Source organism: Protopterus annectens, chromosome 4.part1, assembly GCF_019279795.1.
Source record: "Protopterus annectens isolate FY-2018-M chromosome 4.part1, PAN1.0, whole genome shotgun sequence".
Classification (NCBI taxonomy): Eukaryota; Metazoa; Chordata; order Ceratodontiformes; family Protopteridae; genus Protopterus; species Protopterus annectens.
In genome coordinates, this window is record NC_056734.1 from 422,550,398 (window position 1) to 422,575,432 (window position 25,035).

The following is a 25,035-nucleotide window of genomic DNA, read 5'->3' on the forward strand; positions in this document are numbered from 1 at the left end:
TAAAAACCAATAGCATCTGATCATACATTAGGCAATAGATCTCATACATTTGCTTTGTTTTCTTCTAAAATATCCACACTTTTAATGCTTTTTTCCTGTTTGGGAACCCATTTAAAACAGTAACTACTCTTTCTATGTGCCAATTCATCTTTCACATAGTGCTGCTTACTGCTCTTACTAGTTTGTGTGCATAATTTTTACATTCAGTGGGGTGATTTAGCTTTTTCAACCAAAAGATGCAGGCATAAAGGACTTCTCCTCCAAATTATTTTCTCAAATGATAATAAAATAACCCAATTCTCACATCTGGCCTCATATGCTAAATCCTGGAGCCAGTATTATACTTTTTCTAACTGACAGGGATCTACCCTTAAGAACCAAAAAATGTGATACATTGGAGCGTTTGGTCTTCTTGTCATTGTAAAAGACATATCATCTGACCTCATGCATTCTGTTGGGTTATCACTGCCTCTAAACCAACAAGAAGTCTCTGGGCAGTTGGGTACCAGACTACTGCAAACAGCAGTTATTTCTTCTTTTAGCTAGGAGCTACAGCATAGTAAGTTTTCTGTTTTTGCACACACATATCCAAATGCAGTCCAAATGATTAACCTAGGACTGTTTTAACAATTGAATAGCAAAGGAAAACTAACTCTAGCCTTGGGACTGAGTCCAGGACTATAGAAATGATATCATGACTATTTTGATTTTACTGGCAATAAACCTTATAAGTATTTTTGCATATTTTTCTGCAATTACTTCATAAATCTCTCTTAAACTTTCATATGCAGTCTGTCCATAACCTTAGGCTTTTCTGCTTAATTGCCTCTGACAATTTCATGTCACACAATGAAAAGTATCCTTTATTTAAAGTTATTTATCCCACTGACATATAAACAATTGCATTACCACTGTTCATTTACTTTTGCCAAACATTGATTAGACATAGTATCAATTGCTCTTCCTATTATACTCCATTCTTCAAAGGTTATGATCAAGCCCACTTTAATGTTGTCGGTATTCTTAGGAGATCAAAGATCACACTCTCAGTCTGATACCATTAATTTAGTAACTGCATAAGAAGAGGCCTGTAAGAGACTTCCCACTGCAGGATACCCATGTCCAAGGTATTTACATACCCATAATCACCCAAACACATTTTCCAGTTGATGTTAAATAATAAAACTCAAATATATTTAAAGAGGTTATATGCAGAATATATGTTCCAGTTTCCCAATCAGCATACTGCTATTGACACTTTCAAAAGTTTGACTCATTTCGGTGACTATGACATAAACCTAAAATCCCTGTTGGGTGTGCAGGGATGCCACACGCAAAAGTGCAAAAGTCTTACTGTGGATGATATCACTTTACTGTAACCATGTTAACTGACATTCATATATCTAACCCTAAAACCATCCACTTTAACTGAAGCATAATATTTGACTTTTTTTTTTTTTTACTAGTTTCTTCTCTAGGTAAACAAACAGATTAGAAGATAATTTTTATACATGATTTGAGCATAAGGCAGGCAATACATAATTATAAGTGTGCATAATACTCAAAATGCACACAGGATGAGTTATTTACAAAAAAACATAAAAGACAGTAAAAGATGAAGCAGTGATCAGTCATATATACCATAATAAAGTTTCCCTTCAAAACCATCAACTTTGTATCTGTAACCAAGAGTTATGTCCTTTCTAATGTAGTGTTCCATTTCAGAATTTCATTTCATTCCTAACACATACTTCCATACCATCTTCTCTAGTCTCACTACCTCTATTATTTGTAAATAAAATATATTTTGTGACTGGTGTAATCAAATTTCCCCTGATTGTTCAGGTTTCATTCATTAGTGTAATGCGACCCCCCCCCCATATTCACAAGTTAAGTGTTTTCTATTCTGGTTCATTTTATTAGACTTATGATATTGGTACGTACTATTTTTAAATTCTCACTGAGCAGTCCAACCATAGTAGTTGGCTGTCAAGTCTTTGCCCTAAAACATAACAGCCATTTATAATGTTGTTCCAAAGTTTAATGTAACTTTTCTTTTTACTTCCAAAAGAAGCTTGTATCCCATATTTTGTAAATGTTCTACTACATAAATATTAAGTACAAGGGATCCATAAATTCAGCCACTCTTATTGAAGTACTCAAACCTAATCACTATAGAGGTCAATCAAAATACAGCAATGAATAAATACCTCAGGTTACACAGAAGGAAAAGGGACAAAACCTTAACTCAACAAAAACTAAACCTAGCCAGTAGGAGCAACATAGTATAAAAAAGTGTCATGCTATAAAACATACAAATTGATACAATTAACATCAGCCATGCCTATTTACAAATAACTATCTGAGCATTAATAACATAATGGCTGACAAGAAACTAATAATACATGCATCACCAAAGTAGAATGGACTACAGATTCAAAACCAGGATCCCTACATCTTCCTCCACAGTATGATTTATTCTTCCTACTGTCTTGATAACATGAGCAAAAATAAACTGATTTCAATCAGACCCATTAACTCACTTATTATAACGTTACATATAATGTATCATTCGATGTTAAATGTACCACATTCTTTGTATACCGTCTTTTTTTGTTCAAAATTGCTAACATAATATTTTTGATATTATTTGCATAGCTGCTTCAAGTCATAAGATTACTCTCTTTGTTGTTTGCCTTTGCCACTCTGTAAATGTACACATCTATTCCATGTTGGTGTGAATCTGTTAGCATCCAAACATCATCCTTTACCCTAATTTCTACTATAATCATTTCCAGATGGCCTCTACCTAAATTTCTCTTCTTGTCAAAGGGTTTATTGCATGCTCCATGTTGAGGGGTGTAAATGTTCATTATTCTATTGTTTTTTTTTTGGGGGGGGGGTTCTTGTCCATAACAAATACTTATATTATTATATTCACATTTATCATTCAGTATTCACAAGATGCAAACTCTGAACATTATACACAAAACAATGTCTATTTTAAAGTGTATTTCGTTGAATGTCAATGGATTGAACAATCTGATAAAGAGATGTAGTCTAAACAAATACTTAACACTACATAAATCTGATATTGTTTTACTACAAAAAACACATTTAGTATCTGAAGATGTTAATAGACTCATATTTAGAGATTATACATTTTAGTGGGATCCCAATTGAAATCTAAAAGAAGAGGTATTTTAACATTATGGAGAAAAACATTAGGAATGCCTAAAATTATTGATATATACACAGATAAAGGTGGAATGTTACACATAGTAGTAATACAATTAGAGAAAAAAATACTACACTCTTATAAATGCATACTGCATACCAGGTATGGGTATGAATACTGTTAAAAAACACCTAGACATTATTACAACATACTCTAAAGGTGAATTATTATTTGCTGGAGACTTTATTTGTATATTATCTGTCAACAAAACCACAAATGATAAAATAAAAAAAAATCCTCAGTAGCAAAACATTTGAATAATTACATAAATTCTATGAATCTGATATACCTACACTAAAACTATCAAATTCTTTGAAATTCACACATTATTCATATAGATTTGGAACTCAAACGAATACCGATAAAGTTTTAGTCTCAATTTTGATATATTCTAAGATAGAGGAGGTATTGACTGTCTCATATCCACTGTCTTACCACAATGCTACAACATTTTAATTAACAATAAGCTGAAATGACTTAATTTGTTGTCAAAGAATAACTGCTTACATTACAAAACTAAAAGACTTACAGGAATGGTACTTTAAAGAAATACATCAAATCATAGCCCTTAACAATAATGGAGAAGTTTCTGATTGTATTCTTTGGGATACACTGAAGGTAGTTTTATATGGCAAGATGAAAAACTGGTACATAGCAAAAAGGAAAGAATGGGATAAGGAATTAACAAACATCCAAATGGAAATTAACAAATTAAAACTGATTATAAAACCTAATGATATAAATGTAAATAAGCAGTTAAAAAAATCTAAACAAGAAATATATAGATATACTTCATCACAAGATTTCATACTCAATCCCAAAAAACTTCCATAAAATAGCAATTAGGTCAAAATGCATGAACACTAATAACAACATTAAGGAAATTATATATATAATGATAAAGTTAAAACAACGATAGTTATATGCCTGAATGACATATTAAAATGCTTTATAAATTATTATGATGAAATCAACACGTCAAAACCAATTTTAAGCAGCAATACTCTTCTAGATGGATTTTTAAAAGATAACATACAACAAAGGCTATCAAAAGAACAAATACTTAAAAAGGATATGCCCTTTTCCTTTAGAGAATGAAAAGAACTCATTAAAATATAAAACAAAACACCAAGGCTAGATGGGATAACTCCAGAATAAACTAATGCCTGATAACACTCTAAAAAATCTTGCTAAACACATTTGAAGAAGTTAAGAATACATCTAATCTATCTCCCTCTTGGAAATATTCCCTTACTTCCCCCATATTAAAAGCAAACTATGATCTGGTTTCTTGTTCATCTTATTGTCCTATATGTCTTTTAAATGTAGATTATAAGGTATTCATGTCAATCGTAGCTAAAAGATAAAACTCAATACTTGCTTGCTTAACATAGGAAATTAAACAGGCTTTATAATTACTAGGAAAGCACATGACAATTTATTTAGGTTATTTTCTTTGACTCGACATTGCGAATAAAAACAAGAATGAATTATCGATAATAATCCTAGACATAAACAAAGCATTTGATTCAATAAACTAGTCCTATCTGTTTAGAACATTAACATAATATAACTTTTCTAATTAATTGATTGAACTAATTAATAAGATTTATGCTAACTCAATATCATATGTAAAGATAGGCACTTTCAAGTCTAGTCCCTTTAAAATTTTAAAAGGAACAAAACAAGGATGTCCAGTATCCCTTTTATTATTTGCACTTGCAATAGAACCTTTTGCTAAGTTCATAAGGCATAATATAAATATAAAAGGTTATAAATTAAATGAAAATTTTTCCCCTAAAATCCAGCTGATGATATTTTAATCACTAGTGGAAATACAGAAATATGTTTAGAACATTTAATACACTCTATAGACTTCTTTGAAAAACTATCAGGGCTAATATTTATTCAACATACAACAAAGACATTGCTAATAAACAGATAACTGATAGGTTGACTACATTTAAAAACTTCAACTGGGGAAATTCTCAAGTAAAATATTTAGGAATAATCATTGAACCAACCTATAAACAATCAATAACAACTAATTATCAGCAAGTAATCAATGCTATAACAAGGTTAACCAGAAACATGGAACAAATTATTCTTTACTTTTGAGGACAGGTTAATTCTAATTAAAATGATAGCATTACTGAAGATTTTATACACCAGCCAATCATGAATACTCCCCCATCAAAACAAATTATAAAAAAGTTAAACTCCATTTTAATAAAGTTCTTGTGGCACCCCAAAAAACCTAGAATCTCCCACCACTGGCATACTTTAGGCTGGGAAGAGGGAGGTATTTCTTTTCCTAACATTGAACTATATACTACATCCATGATTATAAAAAAAGTTTACATGTGGCTAGATTCTTCTTTTACCTCATGCTGGAAATCAATTCATGAAATACTAATAACACAAAATAATAAATATATAATTGAGACATTTATAAATATTGATCAAAATGTATTCTTATGGATTATACAAGGTTATTTATTGAATGAAAAACACAAATATATCTTATTTCCTTTTATAAATCAAATTCTTGTAGATAGCAGATGTCTAATATCTTTTAATACCAAAAAAATGATAGACTTGAAGGAGAATGGGCTTATATATTGGCATCAATTCTTGTCGGGAAACAAAACACATTCTGCAGATTATTTAGTTGCAAAAATATTGCATAGAAAATAATAGTGGGTTAGACGTGCAAACATGTAAAGAATTCATAGAGGATAAAATCAAAGTAACATTCAATACATAAAATACGCAGATTCCCAAAATTCTAAACCTTCTAGCTAATATCAATAAAAGATCATCTAATAATATTTCTTCATTATCAATAATTTACAAAATCCTAAGAGCTGAATTTGCTTTATCTGACAGCTCATTCTGGTCATATTCAACTAAAATTAATAAAGAAGAATTTTCAGATAACAATAAAAAACTAATATTAAAATCAGCAGCAAAAACAACATATTCCCCATACTGGAAAATATTTACATGGAAATTTATGCATATAAATTTTCTCACACCTCAAAAGATAGCAGCTGTATATAAATTAGATAACACAAAATGTTGGAGATATGAGATAGACCTTAATGCTGATTGGCAAAATACGATAATTGATTGTAAAATAGTTCTTCCATTTTGGACTGATTTCAAAAACTTTTGTAGAGCATTGTGGTTGGATAAGTGTAACATCTCATATTCTCTTATATTATTTAATCCACCTATACCTGAAATGATTCCAGTATCACACATACCTTGGAGTATTTTAGCAATAGCTAGAAAAACCATTACAAAAAACTAGAAAACGAAGACTACTATATCATTTAATAATGAATTATCTGTTTAGCAAAATCAGTATGTAATAACAGAATACTTACTATAAAAATGAGAACTAAAATGTGACAAATTATTAGCTTGGGAAAAATTATAAAGCTTACTAGAAACATATTAATTATACTGGAAATGTTTTAAATTTTTTATGAACTTTGTAAATAGTATGTACATGATTTCATGAGATTGTTAGTTAATTATTATGTAAATGATTATTGTTTTCTTTTAAAATCAAATACAAAGTTTAAAAAAGAGTTAATTGCAATCTTGTGTTTTTTTTTCTTCCTTTTTCACTACATACTTTTCTGCAAAAAGTATATCCTTCTTTTATCCTTAAACTTTCTTTACTCCTGTAAATTCTTGAGCTTTGTATAGGTAGGGTATCATTTACAAATGATTTATGTGCTTCCCTAGTCCTAAATTTCAGTGTTATATGAACATCTATCACTGTATTCCTCCCATTCTGAGATGTAGCTTTTTTTTCATAGCTCCACCCATGCCTGCTGCATATGCATCTTGCTTCCAAGATATCTTCCTTTATTTTGATAGGTTCTTGTAAATTAGTGAGTCTGTCAAACATTGCCTGAAATGTATTTCCCACAAGCATATGTCAGAACTGGCAAAATCATGATTGGCAAAAGTGCCAAAGTGGAATGCATGGAATCCCGATCAGTCATACATAGTATACCAACAATCAACAGTACTGTGTTACTCTGAAATTGATTTTGTAAATAATTAGCACTGCTTTTCCAGATGCAGTAGTAGTCTTAGACCTGAGTATAATAATTTAGTGATAAGGAACAAAGCACAGGCCCTCTCTCCCAACATACATATTTTGTACAATTTTACCCCAAACAGTACTTTTGGGTAAAAAGTACTACTGGGACATAGATCCAAAAAGAAGAGTCTCTGCATTCTGTTTTAATCAAAGTAGGTATTTGTTGTGAGTTGTAGTCATGACGTATAAAAGCAACACTGCTTTTTACAATCAATTTTCTCTAGAAATAACATACTTCTGACACATGAAGCGACCTGGATGCATATTTTTTGGTATTTTATCTTCTAAAATAGAAGTGTTTTACAGATTTTCTGTTCTCATGGTTCCAGCTTGATTCATCACTTTGCAGATATGCATTTCTCCACACTAAAATGTGGCTCCCCATTGTGGTAACACCCCCTCTTTTTACAATGAAGTTATCACAGAGTGTTCTGCTCTCAGGTCCAGACACCACACTCTAAAAATATCATACTAACAATTTAAGCAACAGATGTATAATGCAATAGCTAAAAAAGCTCTCTATTCAGTAGTGTCAAGACTCTGAAAGTATACCCTTTCTATAAGAAGGCAGTACAGTATGGGACATTCAGAGAACATCATTTACTTAGCATCTAAACCCTAAATTATGCCTGAAATGAGTTCAACAAGGATGGTAACATAATAGCCAGCAAAATACAGGCTATGTAACTCTATATTTTCTTTATGTATTGTTTGTTTGTTCTTTGGTTCCTCTTGATATATAAAAGTGATAGCTTATCAAACTATTTATGTCCGGTAGTCATGAAAATACAGACATACAGATACATATTGCAGCACTAGTTACAGAGGAAACATTCACAACCAAACACAGCCACAACTGTCACTAATGGGTAAGGTATGTATGGTCCAAACTCCACATAACAGTTTCCAAATGTTCTGCATGCAGTATTAGAGTTTGTAGGATACTGTTAGATAACTACTATTTTTCAGGACTACTTAGTAAGCTAGCTACCCTGCAACATCTTATGATTATGTTTTTTACACTAATCCATAAGTTTTGGACTTTAATTATAGTTGTAACTAGGTTGTGACGGAAAAATGTCCAAAACTGTTCAGGTCACTTACCTGTTCAAAAATTTCAATAAAATGCACAACGGCATGAATTCTTAAATATGTCAGAATCAATTATTTTAAATTAAACATTAAAATTAATCAAGAGGAAATAAAAAAAAAACACATTGCTTATTATTATTATTGTTGTTATTATTATTATTATTATTCAATCGCATGTAACTTTCTAAAAATTGTGTGTTGAACATTTTTAATGATTCTGCCTGAACTACTACTTTATATAATAAAAAAAATGCTATATATTGTTCAGTTCTGGTTTATACAGTAATAGTCAACCCCTCCTATGAACTCTGCTCTGGCGAGCTAGCTCTACCCTCCCAGCCACTCCACTGACGCATTTCTACCATGGTGATGAGAGCTCTTTGGTGCAATCAGTCCTCCAGGGTTTCAGACAAGACACCAGGACTGGCAGCCTTAATCTGAGCATCAGGGATTGAGTTCCCCCTTACCTAATTCCTCTCTACAGCAGCTTGAAAGTTCGACTGTAACTGCTAACTTTGGGCACAGGGTGCAGAGTATATTCACTAGACTTATTGCTGTGCGAAATACACTTGCACTCCAGCAGGTGTTGAGAGTGCAGTGAGATGATCCACCATTATCCCCTCAGGATAGGTGAAATGCCCTTAGACTCCCACTGTCATCCTCCCTCTCCATTGCCCATGCCATGAGTCGATCGCAGGTCATCTGGGGGTGACACCAGGGTTTTATACTTCTATGCCATGGAGTTAAATCACCATTCAGTAATATTCTTCTCATGTAAAAGAAAAGTTCATTAAATTATCAAATTCAGATGTTTCTTACATTAATCAGGGCTTTTGTTTAAATCATGTTAGCCAACTGCATATGTAACTACAAATGATGCTTTTTAAAAATTCAGTACATCTTTTTATCTGTTACAGCACAAAAATATCTGTCAAGTTAAGAACTGGACATAAAAGCTATGAGTTTGTACTCATAGTTTAACTGGGCACTATCAAAAGATTTTAACACAATAGCTGTCGTACTTTTTTGTGACATAACCTTTTATTACTATCTAACTAAAAGTACCTGATTTTCAGTCTTAGTAAAGCACTATATATATTAACATTGCCAGAGACAAACTACACTTCTTTCCTTCAATGTTTTCCAGTGGTCACTCTAATGACTGAATGAAAGGCGATGTTGGAAATAAGTCATTCAGAGCAAATAATTTAAGAAGATGGTAACTTTAGCCCTTGACTTTTGAATTCTATTTGCTGTCTTTACTGTCATAAAATCTGTCTCTACCGGTCCATATAGATGTCGCGCAGACACTGGTAACTACTTCAATCTTCCCTTTTGAAAGATCTGAAGTTTATGCTGTTCTGACCTTTGGATGAGAAGATCTCAAAAATTGCTCTTCTCCTTAAAACTTTTTTTTGTGTGTGTGTGGGGGGCAAGCTCCCCACCCAACCCCAAACGTATATATACCTACTCGAAGACTGCCATACCTCTGAGTAAAGGGAATATTCTGAGAAATGGGATCTCGGACTTAGTATACGTAACTCTGAACTTTCAACCATTTGGTTTCTGTATTTTGGGACCTGGTCGTGACATTTCACGTATTACCATTACCACATGCATAAGTGAGACTATATTATTTCTGTATACCCTTGAAACCCTTTAGAAGACGAAGTGTACATAAGGAAATTAATGAACACATATGTACAGTATTTATAGTGAAGTTAATTTCCAAAGATAACGTATTACTTCCTTTATATTTCCTTACAGTTGCAGGGTTGCATGCTTCACACTGTCAGCACAAGTATAACATAAATATTTAATAATCTGATTATATCCATGTGGTATTTGACTATAATTTGAATTGGCAAAGATGGAGAGTTACACGGTATGTTTTATGTTACTTTTTTCTGCCACACAGTTGACCATCAGCTGACTCCAAGCCTTTACATGATTGCTTGGTCGACTTACCCCGTCTGACTCCCTCTGGGCTATCTGAGGCTGATGATACGTTTCAGTGACCTGGGAAAGCATTATACTGTTGCATTGGCACTGCTTCTCGTGTTTTACTTCCCCAACCCAGCAAACATCTGGTAAAAGGCTGGGAGTACAATGGGTGTCAGTGCTGGCTCCCACCTCACTTCTAGAAGGGGTTATGTTTTCAGAATGCTTCTCCCACCTTCAGACAGCATGTCACAGTTGTTTACCTGGTCTCTAAATGGGAAATCGAACTACGACATGTGCCCCATGCACAAGCCCCTTTCTCCTCCCCTCTAGGTTGGGAATGCTCATCCCATCTTTCCAGCATTTCAGACATTCAAGCCAATAACTGAACCTGGGTCCCTTTGGTTGTAGAGTTGCATGATACATTAGGGTTACATATACAAACCATATTTACTACTTATATTTACTAAATATTGTTATCTGTACTGTTATTTATAATAGTTTATGTTTTTTTTTTTTGAATAAACACAGCAATGCAATGTATGTAACAATACAGTAACTGAACAGTAATTTAGTATTTATAATAGACACATTTTGGGGCTTCATTTTTTTGGAGGGGAAAATAATCAGTATTTCTAAGCTGGCTGATCATCAAAAGCTCCAGTTTGGAGCAGTGTTTATTTATACATTTGATAATAATCACATATATTTCTCCAAGGATGGATCCTTTTCAGCCTGAGTCAGGCATAATCAGAAATATGCTGTTGTTGTGTCTTTCGGCTTTTCCCGGTTAGGGGTTGCCACAGGGTAACTCCGGTCTGCTAATGATTGGCAGTAGATTTTTTACATGCTGAGTTGCCGGCCCTGACACACAACCTTCAACGAAGGTACACCCATTTGCGCATGTCTCCACACAGAAGACGCTCTAGCTGAGAATCGAACAGGACAACGTCTCACTGTGAGGCGACAATGCTACCGCAGCACCACCACCGCAGTCAATGAGAAATATGCAGTAATTTTCTAATTATTATTTATTTGATAACCAGGGTTCAAATCATCATTTTGCAATGTGATATGAGGTGGTATTATAATGAATAAAAAGTTGTCCAAGACATTAAATGAATCTGTTGGATTTGTCTAGCTAATAAAAAAATGGACTAGCACAGGAATCTGTCTAGTTCCAACTACAACAACACAAGTGTTGAGGAAAAAATAAAAACAACAGAAAAACTAGTAGTCTTAAAACTTCATTGATAAGCTCAGTCTGATTTTTTGTTACTGAGGATAGCTTGTCTATGATGAATAATGGCTTGTTGTTTTGGAATGCTACCAAGATTTCATGACTTTTGGAAATTATTGTGATTGAGCTCATCAAACAAGTTTTAAGACTATTAGTTTTTCTGTTTTTTATTTTTTTGTCTAACTAATCCATCCTATGCTATAACTCTCCAGCAGGGAAGAAGGACAAGACAACAAGATGAAGCCTGTTTGCTGCACACAGGCTTAATCAACAAAATACAGCTTGCAACAGATAAAAAAATAATTAGTGTACTTTACAGTCTGCTACTGTCAACAAGTGAGAATATTCAGAATGCTTTGATGTGCTAATCATTACAGCCTAGAGTGGAAAACTCTGTAGTTAAAGGCCTTGTACCTAGCTTAACTAGCTGGTACAAGAATCAACAAATACACACTACCACCACAACAGTCACTGTGAAAAGTAGGACTCCATGCAAGCCTGTATGGTTTGAGTGATGAAATCCAAGGACTTAGACCATGCAGATAACTTCCAATTGTTATGGAAACGGAGGGGAAATTTTTGTAAAATATTTACTAATATATCACTTATTGTTCAAGTCAGTAAATTAAAAGTATAATAATGACCTTACTAAAACATGAATTTTACAATCAGAAGCCCAGAAATACTGCACACATACACACACTCTTTCACAACTGTACACACACACACACACACACACACACACACACACACACACACACACACACACACACACACTCTCAACAGTCTCTGTCTCTGTCTGTCTACCTCTCTCCTCTCTCCTCTCCCCTCTCTCTCTCTCTATACCTACTACCTACATATACCATCTACGTGTGTTTGCTCACGCACATACAGAACCTTACTTCCTCCTATCTCATGCTTGGACACAGACTTGAACTTGAACGCAGAATCATAGAACAAGAACATTATTACTATTGTAACAGGTTCTTAGGTAGTTACTAGGCATACAGTCCAGGAGACAGCAAAGGAGCCTACATGACTTGCTCAAGATGACACAGTAGGAGAATGAAGGCTGAGGGAATTAAACCATGTACAACAGGAAACAACTTGTTAACAGTTTGTCCCCTTAATCCTCCACTCCAACTGCCATAAACATGTCTTTTAACTGCTCCCAAGTTAGCCCTCTGCTCTAACTGCCATAAACATGTCTTTTAACTGCTCCCAAATTACATTCAATGCACATTTGTCTCTTGGTCTAGAAATTGCATATGGTATGTCACTTTACTGCATGTGCATGGTTGTGCTTCTAAAGCACTACATTTGATACGTGGATCAGTTGTATGTGCATGGATTGCTGCTGAAACATTATATTTGACATGAGAGCTTCATGTGAATGAATATGTTCCTGCAAAACTATATTGGATATGTGACCTAGCTGCACATGCATGGCTATGTTTTGACAGCACTAAATGGCATGTGATTTAGCTGCATGTGCATAGAAAATGTACTTCTGCATCATTGCATCTAACACACAAAGTGACTTAGCTGCATGTGCATGGAAGATGTGCTCCTACAACATTACATCAGACATGTGACTTAGCTACATGTGCATGCATGCACTTCTGTAACACTACATCTGACATGTCATTTCATTCCATGTGCATGGATGTCCTTCTACAGCATTTTATCTGGCATGTGACTTCATGGATGTGTATAGATGTGCTTCTATGTCACTACATTTGGTATGTCACTTCATTGCATGGGCATGGATGTGCTCCTACAGTCTTACATTTGGTATGTGACATCACTGCATGTGCATGGATGTGCTCCTACAGCACTACATCTAGCATGTGACTTTACCAGGTGTGCACGGATGTGCTTCTACAGCACTGCAGCTGGCATATGAATTCACTGCATGCGCATGGAAATGTTCCTACAGCATTACATCTGGCATATGACTTCACCACATGTGCATGGATATGCTTCCATAGCACTAAATCTGGCATATGACTTCACCACATATGCACAGATGTGCTCCTACAGCATTTCCTGTGGCATGTGACTTAACCAAGTGTGCACGCATGCGCTCCTACAGCACTACATCTGGCATGTGACTTCACCATGTGTGCACAGATGTGCTCCTACAGCACATCTGGCATGTGGCATGTGACCTCACCATGTGTGCACAGATGTACTCTTACAGCACTATATCTGGCATGTGATTTCAGCAAGTGTGCATGGATGTGCTCCTACAGCACTAAATCTGGCATGTAACTTCATCACATGTGCATGGATGTGATCCCAAAGCACTACATCTGACATGAGACTTCACTGCCTGTGCACAGATGTGCTCCTAAATCATATCTGGCATTCAACGAGTGTGCATGGATGTGCTCCTACAGTACTGCCTCTGGCATGTGACTTCACAGCATTTCCAAAGATGTGCACTTGCAGCACTACATCTGGCATGTGACCTCACCATGTGTGCACAGATGTGCTCCTATAGTACTACATCTAGCATGTGACATCACCGAGTGTGCACGGATGTGCTGCTACAGCATGACATCTGGCATGCGACTTCACAGAGTGTGCACAGATGTGGTTTTACAGCACTACATCTGGCATATGACGTCACTGCATGTGCATGGATGTGCGCCTACAGCACTATACCTGGCATGTAACATCATCACATGTGCATAGATGTGATCCCACAGCACTACATCTGACATGTGACTTCACTGCCTGTGCATGGATGTGCTCCTACAGCACTACATCTACATGTGACTTCACTACATGTGCATGGATGTGCTGCAGCATTACTTTATCCAACTTGTGATTTACATTGAATGTACATGGATGTGCACTGGAGTTCTATATCTGACATAAGGGTTAGATACATGCACATGGATGAAGCCAGGCATTCATCATGTGAATCATAATATACAAAATTGTTTTGAAAGGCAGCAGTTGGTTCAGCTAAGGGGGGGGGGGTCTACATATTCCAACTTCAAACCTTATAACAAGATTTCTGCCAGCCTATAGAGATAATATAAAAATCATTTCCAAAGCTTACAAACTGATTTTTATCTAGTGCTCAAGACAGCAATGTTTTATAAAGCTTACAGCACTAAACAAGTTAAATCTAGAGATGAAAAGTGATAAATATAAATGTTAAAAGCTGCCAACCAAAGAAGATAATAATTTGTAAACTATTACATATTTGCTACAGAGAAATAACACATTTCTGGCTAAACCTGTACAAGTGGGTATGACGTGAGTGTAGAAGGGATGAGTTTTAAAAAGAAAGTACAGTTTTGTACCTACCATAAATGTAGATGTTCGAGTGCTAATACAGCTGCAGTAATCACAGATGGGTTTTCTGCCGTCAGGCGGTCCCTCGGTCGGCCGAATTCCAAAGTCTTGGTCCGGCGTCGGTTGTCGTCGCTTTCTCTTCTGACGTCAGTGAGGCCAGAGTATATAAGACACAGCCGACGCCATGTTCTTCAGTCTTTCTTGCCCCAGATGTCAGGTGCCCCCAGAAGGAAGGCAAAAGATAAATTATGCTTATATGTGTATACATGCAATGCAATATAATCCAAAATCAGTGGTTGCAAGCAAATAAACCATAGAAGGATAACCCAGTCAGATTGTATGAAGAGGTTGTTAGGCCCCATGCCTTTACCAAGTGGGGAAGGAGGGAGGGAAACCTGTACTGCAGCTGTATTAGCACTCGAACATCTACATTTATGGTAGGTACAAAACTGTACTATGTTCATCGTGCATACAGCTGCAGTAATCACAGATGGGTAGAGTCCCAAAGCTACGCACAGGGTGGTAGGTACTAGGAGGAACTGGGTTGAGCCAGAATGCCCTGTAAAACAGCAGTGGCAAAGCCTGCTCTGGTTCTGGAATATAAAGGCAGGTGGTAGTGTTTTGTGAAGGTATGTACAGAACTCCAAGTGGCTGCCTCCAGAATATCTTTGGTAGGAACTCCTCTGAGGAAGGCTGTAGAGGTAGCTGTGGCCCTGGTGGAGTGTGATCTGATACCTGTAGGAACAGATTTTCCATGATAGGAATAACAAAACCGTATGCAGTGACCTATCCACTTTGAAATAGTCTGCTTGGAAACTGGCTTCCCTTGAGCCCCTACAGCATAGGACACAAAGAGTTGTTCTGATTTCCTGAAGGACTTTGTTCTGTCCAAGTAGTAACGTAGCTGCCTATGGATGTCTAAAGAATGTAGCAGCCTTTCCCCTTTGTTTTGAGGATTGGGGTAAAAGGTAGGAAGGTGTATGGCTTGATTTAAAGCTACCCTGGATACCACTTTAGGCATAAATGATGGGTTGGTACGAAGGGGAAACCCTGTCCTGATGGAAAATGAGAAAGGGCTGCACTGCCATGAGGGCCTGTAGCTCCGAAACTCTACGAGCTGAAGTGATAGCCAGAAGGAAGGCAGTTTTCCAGGACAAATATTGCAAATCTGTTGAGGCAGCTGGTTCAAAAGGAGGCAATGTTAATTTTTCTAGTATGTAATTAAGATCCCAGGCTGGTATTGGTTGTTTCCTTGGTGGTCTAATATTCTTAGCCCCTCTGAGGAACTGTCGTAAGAGTGGGTGAGAAAATAAAGGAGGATCCGTGTTGTATTCTGCAGAAATGGCTGAGGCATGGATTTTTATGGAAGAAAATGAAAGTCCACTGTTCAGCAGCTCAGCTAGATACTGTAATACCTGAGGCAAGTTCAGTTTTCTAGGGTCCTGGCCTTTTTTCTCATTCCAAGAACAAAACCACTTCCATTTTGCGGAGTAAGTTTTTCTAGTAGATGGCCTTCTGGCCTCCAAAATGACATCCTGCACCTCCTTGGAGAGTAGGGTCTGTTGTGGTGTTAAGGAATTTTCCATGCAGCGAGATTGAGTGTTTTCAGCTGGCTGTGGAGAGTTTTGTAGCTGTGCTGAGTCAGCAGAAGAGGCATTTGAGGCAGGGACCAGGGAGGAGTATGTGTTAGGCTCCTCAGCAGTGGGTACCAGTGTTGCCGTGGCCAATCTGGAGCAATCAGTATCATCTTCGGTCTGTCTGCTCTTGCTTTCAAAAGTACCTTGGGCAGAAGAGGCAGAGGTGGGAATGCATAAACTGTCCATGCTGTCCAACTGAATGAAAGGGTGTCCACTCTCCAGGCCTTTGGATGAAAGGTCCTTGAACAAAACGTTTCCAATTGATGATTCCTGTAGGAGGCAAAAAGATCTATGTCTGGCCTCCCCCACACTTGGGTTATTTCTGTAAACACCTGAGGATGTAACTTCCATTCGTGTGGATCTGTCATATTTCTGCTTAATTTGTCTGCCAGCGTGTTTTCCAATCCTGGCAGGTACTGGGCTTGAAGTTCGATTTGCCATTCCAGAGCCAAGTTCCAAAGAGTCATGGCTAGTCTGCACAAGGGGTATGAATGTGTTCCTCCTTGTTTGTTTATGTACCACATTACTGTGGTGTTGTCTGTTCTTATCAGTAATTGTCCTGGATGCAGGAAGTCCTTGAAAGCTGTAATTGCATTTATTACTGCTAGCATTTCTTTTTGATTGATGTGAAGGTGCTTTTCTTTTTGGGACCATTTGCCCTGGATGCACCTGTCCGTCATGTGCGCCCCCCAGGCGTAATCTGAGGCGTCTGTTGTGATAACTTGCTTTGCTTGAGGCTTGCAGAATGGAAGGCCTGTGTTTGCTTCACATGCTTGGGCCCACCATAGAAATTCCTTTTGCAAACATGGGATTATTGGTATTATTGTTTCCAAACTGTGACTGTGTTGAGACCATAGGTTTTTTAGGTACCATTGAAGTTTCCTCATATGCAGCTTTTTACATGGGATTAAAAGAATGCAAGATGCCATGAATCCCAGAGCCTGCAGGATTTTCCTTGCAGTAAGCCTGGTACTTTTTGCTAGTATTTTGAAGTAATGATATAGTTGCCCCTGTTTTTCTGGCATAAGATAGGCCATCTGGGTGTTTGTGTCCAAATTGGCGCCCAGGAAAGTTATTTTCTGAGATGGTGTTAGCCTTGATTTCTCTTTGTTGATTGTGTATCCCAGAGAATGCAATAACCGTGTCACATATGCCAGATGTTCCAGAAGTATGTGTTTGCTGTCCGCTTGGATCAGGCAGTCATCCAAATAAGGGTAAATTTGTATCCCTTGAAGTCTGCAGTAGGCAATCACTGATGCCAGGCACTTTGTGAATACTCTGGGCGCAGTAGATAAGCCAAAGGGCAATGCAGAGAATTGATAGTGGATTGAACCTGCAAGAAATCTGAGGTATCTTCTGCAGCTTTGTCTGATTGGGACATGCAGGTATGCCTCCTTGAGGTCCAATGTTACCAGCCAAAACTCCTTGCCCAGCATGGGAAGAAGTTGCTGTAATGTGAGCATCTTGAATTTTGGTGCAGTAGAAATGTGTTTAGGATGGATAAGTCCAAAATGGGTCTCCAGTCGGTTCCTTTCCTTGGTACCAGAAAAAGTCTTGAATAAAAACCTTGACCTTGTTCGTGAGTAGGTACCTCTTGAATAGCTCTCATGCTTATGAGCTTTGAAATTTGTAGTTGTGCCTCTGCCCTTTGATTCTGTGGCAGGTTTGGCATGCCTCTCATTTTTGGAAGAGTGTGAAAATGAAATTTGTAGCCTCTGTTTATAATGTCCAGGATCCATTTGTCTGTTGTGACAATATGCCAATTGGCTGCAAATAATGCTAGCTTTCCTCCCAGAGGTGCTGCCAGCTGAGACGTGCTTGGCATGGAAATGCGGGAGTCATTGGGTTTGCTTCCTGTATTGTCGTGCACTGTCCTCGCCACCTCTTGGTGCTGGAGTTTGCCATTGTCGTCCTCTATATAATCCTTGTGATTGCCCTCTGCCCCTTGTGCATCTGTATCTACCTCTTTGGGGCTTGTCAGTGGCTGGAAAGGACCAGTTTTTTGAAGGCCAATTTCTGCTAAAACGTGGTGGTTGGACCTGTAAAAAGGCTTTGACAGTTTGCATAGATTTGGCTTTTTCTTCCATTTTCCGTAGTATCTCCTCAGCATTAGTACCAAACAGCACTTCCTTTTGTAAAGGAGCATCTAGAAGTTTAGCTTTGACATGATCAGGCAAGTTTTGTTCTCTAAGCCAAGCATGTCTGCGAATGACTGATCCTGTAGCAGCCGCTCTACTTGAAGCCTCTAGGGCATCATAACCACATTGTAAAGTGTGTTTACCCACTTGCTCTGCACTATGCATCATATCCTGTAACTCCTTTAAATCTGGTTGTTCAGGTTGAGACATTTTATTCCTTAATTGTGATAACAGGAACTGTTGATATTTAAGCATATGAAACTGACAATTTAAGGCCCTCATGGCTAGGGTGGCCAAGGTATATACCTTTTTACCCCACCTTTCTAAAGATCTTGACTCCCTTTCTGCAGGAAGTGGATTCTTGGCAGTGGAGGCCTTCAATCCCTTGGGGCCTTGTGAAATGGTTTCAGGGTCAGCATTATGGCTTTTGAAGAGAAATTGGTGAGAGTTGGGTACTCTGTAATACCTATCAGGTTTGACTGGCGCAGGAGGCAGAGAATCCGGGTTAAGGCAAGCCTCCGAATAAACATCATCAAGTATGTCCAAAACAGGGGGTATCCCCAGAGGTCTGTGTTGAGGTAACAAAAGAAATTCCCTAAGCCTTTTCTTAGAATCTGAAAAGTCTTGGCCTTCCCAATGGAAGTGTTCCCTCAAGGTGTGCAAGGTTTCCCCAAAGGAAAAATCCTCAGGAGGAGATACAGAAGGGATGGACTGTTCTGCATCCGAATCCTCAAAAGGGGAGTAAGAGTGTTCCTCTGCATCAGAATGTTCTGATAAAATGGATCCCTGATCAGAAGAGGGAGAATCTTCCTCCACTCTGGGTCTCTTGTCTGGAGGGTTGAGAACCTCTGATAAGAGTAATTAAATCCTCAGCCATTTTAAGCATCTGTTTTTTAGGCATGGGACCTGGAGATGGGCCCTGTGCAATAGGCCTCTTGGGGTGCCTGGCTGCTTTGGATTTAGTAAAGGCCTTAATAGAAAAAGAAGATGAGGGTCTAAAGACACCGTGGGTGGAGGTGGACCTGTCCACATTAGTAGGCTCAACATTAGCAAAGGCTTCGGTGGTTGTAGTCTGGGAAAGGGCCGAGGACCCAGCGGTCTCGGGTACAGAGGACACCGCCAAAGGAGTGTCGTCGGTAGTCAGGGACTGTAAAGGCGTCTCACTGAAAACCGGACCACGTGTAGCCTGTTTTGGTGTGGTGTCGGCGGGGACCGCAGGCCTCGCGTGTCGGTCCTTTTCCTTGCGATTTTTGGACAAAACGGTAGTCGGAGTGTCCGAAGACATTTTATAATCAAAAGCTTTACCAAAATAGTGTTGGGCGAACTCCGCCCGACGCTTAATAGTGCGTTTATTGAAGGTAGCGCAAAAGCGACAGCCCGAGACGTCGTGGTCTGGGCCTAAACAAGGTATGCAGAGGGAATGGAAATCCTTATGCGGTATTTGCTTCCCACAAGAAATACAATTATTAACTTTTTCTGACATCGGTCTGAGGCAAGAAAAGTTTCCCCAACGGGGTACTTAGCTTTAATGAAGACTTCGGTTTCCAAAATTTTCGTAATTCAGGAGCTGGCCGACCGGCACTTGCGAACTGCTTCTGCTTCAGGCACCACACGGCAAAAAAGACTGAAGAACATGGCGTTGGCTGTGTCTTATATACTCTGGCCTCACTGATGTCAGAAGAGAAAGCGACGACAACCGACGCCGGACCAAGACTTTGGAATTCGGCCGACCGAGGGACCGCCTGACGGCAGAAAACCCATCTGTGATTACTGCAGCTGTATGCACGATGAACATCTTGACCGGTATAATGGTTAGGGTGTTTACCTTACAGTCATAAGATACAGGGATTGATTCTCACTTTTGAAAGGGAAATTGGCTAGGCTTAAAATGGTTCGCAATGGAAGCTAGCCTAGTACTTACCTATGATGGAAGTGTGGTGAAGGTGGGTAAGAGAAGAATTCATAAAAGCATGGTTTTAGATCACTTTATTCCCTTATAGCATCAGCCATCTTCAAAATAAATATACTCTAGATGTACTTTTTATTTCCAATATGTTTTTGCTTTTTTTAGAAACTGCTGCTTTGCCTTATAGTGTACAAGCACACCACATAATACTTTTAGGAGAAGCAATGTTAAATTCTTGATGCTTTTTGATAATACTAATATTGAATTCTTAAAGCATAACCTCCTACTTCAGAGCTAGTTTTATGTGCCTGATGTTGCAATTTTCAGTTGATGTGGAGATGCCTATGCTTTTGTATCTATGGCACTAATTGTATCTATCTGTGTGTGTGTGTACATACATGCACTATGCATGTAAAAGATTCATTTGACTACAATGGAGAGGTTAAGTTTTACACATTCAAAAGAGGAAAATAAAACCCATTCAATGCTTGAGTTAAAAATTAATTAAAAAATAAATCACTGAAATTATTTTATTGTCCTGTACCAAACATTTTATATAGTAATACAATAAACGATTTGTTGTACACACTTGCTCTTTCAACTATCCCTTGCACGTTACTGTTTTCCTACCCATATGTGAAATTGTTTTATAGAATTTATGACACAAACTGGCATATTTCACAATTATGGTACTATGCACCAAAGGAGATTTCGGTTATGTGTCATTTTGCTGCTTTCAAATCAATCAAATGGCACTTCACAGCAAATCTCAAAACCACAAATTGAAGTCTACGTGTACCTATGTGTATTTGTGTATGCATGTGCATATGTGTATGTGGAGGAGGATCCTTCAAAACCCCATGCAGGGAGAGAACACTGCAATTCCCACTTTATTATAACCATATGCAAGGTAGACACACCTCAAGGATACATACTCGTCACCTAGTGTGGCAATTTCAGAGAACCACAATTTTGACAGGTTACATTTAAGGAGGTAGTGCTCAAAGAAATTAATTTGATGAATGCTATAGTTATCTACTTTTTTCAGAAAAGTTTGACAATGTTTAGTGTATTCTTCTTCATGCAGTACACTTTTATCCGTCTCTTGTATACACACAGCTCTTCACACTGTCCATTTACCACCTCCACGTAATATTTATTTATCTGCATATAAATTTATATGTAGTTATGTGTGAACTTGCTAAACATTTGTAGACTTATACCCATCTCAGGCAATCTAAAGCCATGTCTGAAGCCAATGAAAGGGAATAAAATCCCTTTCTGAGGGGAGATTTAAATCACTTCATTATATTACTTTTTGAATTACATTATATATAGGAACTTGCACAGTACAAAAGGAATAAAGGACTGCTCTTCTTTGCTTCCAGCATCATGAGAGTGATGAAGCATCACCTATTAGATCCCAGTAAAGAATAGGAGGGCCAGCTGAACATGACAATAAAATCCAAGTATCTCTTTTTGGTGGGAAGAGTCTAAACATAAAGCAATGGCATTTCATCACATTTAATCAAGAGACATCGTGGCTACTGAAGTTTTCTACAACTGGTCCAGTGTTAATGCGGATGACTCCAAGCTTGTTGATTTTGTTGCCGTGTGCTGCAATTGCTGGACCACTTTTGACATAGATATTTACTGTTGTTTGTTTGTTTGTTTGTGTCTTTCGGCTTTTCCCGGTTAGGGGTCAACACAGCGGAACTCCGGTCCGCGACTGATTGGTAGTTGATTTTTACATGCCGAGTTACCAGCCCTGACACACAACCTTCAACGAAGGTACGCCCATTCACGCATGTCTCCACGCAGAAGACGCTCTAGCTGAGAATCGAACTGGACAGCGTCTTACTATGAGGCGACAACGCTACCGCAGCACCACCATGCAGTTTCTAATTATGCACTGGCAGTGTTTCCAAGTGTTTGCATTTGTTATTTTTCTCATTGGTTGTGTGACCATTAAGTCAATACATTTCAGTAAGATAGGATACAGGGGACAAAGTTCCAACATGGGATTGCAGGAGGGTAGCCTTCTGCAAAAATGGTGTTTGGTTTGCACATTTTGTCACAGAAAAGCTTCATCTGGCTTGTTTCGCCCAGATGAAGTTGCATCGAATCAAAACTCAATGAAACACAAAGCATGCAGTCACTGAAGAAGTTTATGCAGAAAAAAAATTATAGGTTTCTACTTGGTTCATTCAGTATGAACAATTCCAACAGAACACTCACATGACAGTTAGCAAGTCTGGAAAAAACTCAGTCCTATCTGTGTAATAAAGTACCACCTCACTAATAGAATAAGGCAAGATTCCCACTCACTCCTATGCTTAAAGCACTATGGAACTACTATCAAAGAGTTATGTCATAACAATGATGATACAGACATCACAACTACTAAAAGCTGAAACATACACATCAATGTACAACAATGAAGTACCAAAATGTGAAAAAACATTTCTGCAGGACGGCAGCCTCTCCTTACAGAACTATAGAGAAAGTGAAAACATTGTTAAACTGGAAAGGTGTTCCCTAACCAGCTGTGTCACTGCCATAAGAAAATGTATACGACAGCTGCAGTTCCAATTAACTAATGCACCAACATCAAACAGTACAAAAATAAACTATACACCCACTCCAAAGATAAATCTAAGCATATGCATAACACATGAACTAAAAACAGCAAGGCATCACCAAAGTCAAACGCAGCAAATCAGAGCAACTTTGCAAATTCAACGTCAATTAAAGTGACTTGATCTTATATCCAGTTAAATGAGTTCCCCCCAAAGTACCTCTCACCTTAGCCTAGAACACACATGCACACACCGACACAGGTGCACACACAGATGCAGACACACACACACGCATGCACGCACACAGACACACACACACACAGACATACACACACACACACACACACACACACACACACACACACACACACACACACACACACACATGCACACATACAGTTTCATAAGGCCTGTGACAGGGTGGCCATGTTTGTACCTGGGTGAAATAGACATTCTACTAACAAGAACTCTTCTGCCCCATGTGGTACAGTTTGGAAAACGGACCACGCTATCTGCATGTGATCTATGCATATAGTCTGGTGCACTACAAACTCAGCGTACATCTTACAGACATAATCACATGGTGAACTCCATACACAGAACTCCATCTCATAGATAAGTCCTTTAATGACATTGCTGTTTACCCATTACAAGTGGAATGTGAACAGACTAAGAACTTTAATTTTAAATAAATGAAATATGATGCCACTAAGTTTCTGCAGCTGTCTTCTACCCACACTTAAACTGTCCAAGACTAGGCTTTACCAAGGGTCCAACCATTGCCTTAAATGAGGGATTATTTAAAGGAGCAAATGCCAGTTATTAATGAGAATAATATCTAATCATTGCCTCTTAGATATGAAGAGACAAAATCAACTTCTAGGGTTGCAGCTTCTTGCCAAAAACAATAAAGTATAGTTGTGTACCTACCATAAATGTAGATGTTCGAGTGTATTCACTGTTGCAGTCATTACTCTTGGGTTATCCTGCTGGCAGGCTACCCTCATTCGGCCAGAATTCCAAAGTCTAGGTCCGGCGTCGGTTGCTGTCACCTCTTCCCTGACGTCAGTGCGCCAGAGGTATAAAAGATGCAGCCGATGCCATTTTCTTCAGTTTTTCTTGCCCCAGATGTCAGGTGCCCCCAAATTGGTAGGCTGAAAAAATATGCCAATAAAAATACATGCACAAAAATAACATTTCCTTCATCTACAAGCAAATACACCAAAAAGGTTGTATAGGATAGAGAGGTGCAGATAAGTCCCAGCAAAGAGAAGGGGGATGGTGGGTGGGTAACCTGGACTGCAATAGTGAATACACTTGAACATCTACATTTATGGTAGGTACACAACTGTACTATGTTCATCGTGTTTCACTGTTGCAGTCATTACTCTTGGGTTGAATCCCAAAGCTGAGGATGGGCAGCTGGGCTAAATAGGATTAGGAGAGGCTATGAGGCCCTGCAGAACTGCAGTGGCAAAGCCTGCTCTGGACTTAGAGTAAAGAGGTAAGTGGTAGTGCTTTGTGAAAGTGTGCACTGAACTCCAAGTTGCAGCCTCTAAGATATCTTTGGTTGGTACTCCACTGAGGAAGGCTGCTGAAGTGGCTGCTGCTCTGGTGGAATGAGGCCTAATGCCCTTAGGCACTGATTTGCCATGTTGAAGATAGCAGAAACGGATGCAATGGCCTATCCATTTAGAAATAGTCTGTTTTGAGATAGCCTTTCCTTGTGATGCTGCAGCATATGACACTAAAAGTTGCTCAGTTTTTCTGAAAGCTTTAGTTCTGTCCAAGTAGAAACATAACTGCCTGTGTATGTCCAAAGAATGCAG

General features: G+C 38.0%; 1 protein-coding gene across 1 annotated transcript in view; it reads right to left on the reverse strand.

The window, feature by feature from the left end:
- Positions 1-25,035, reverse strand: part of FNDC3B (fibronectin type III domain containing 3B) — a 2,611,550-nt gene that overhangs the window by 1,891,537 nt on the left and 694,978 nt on the right. The window lies entirely within an intron of this gene.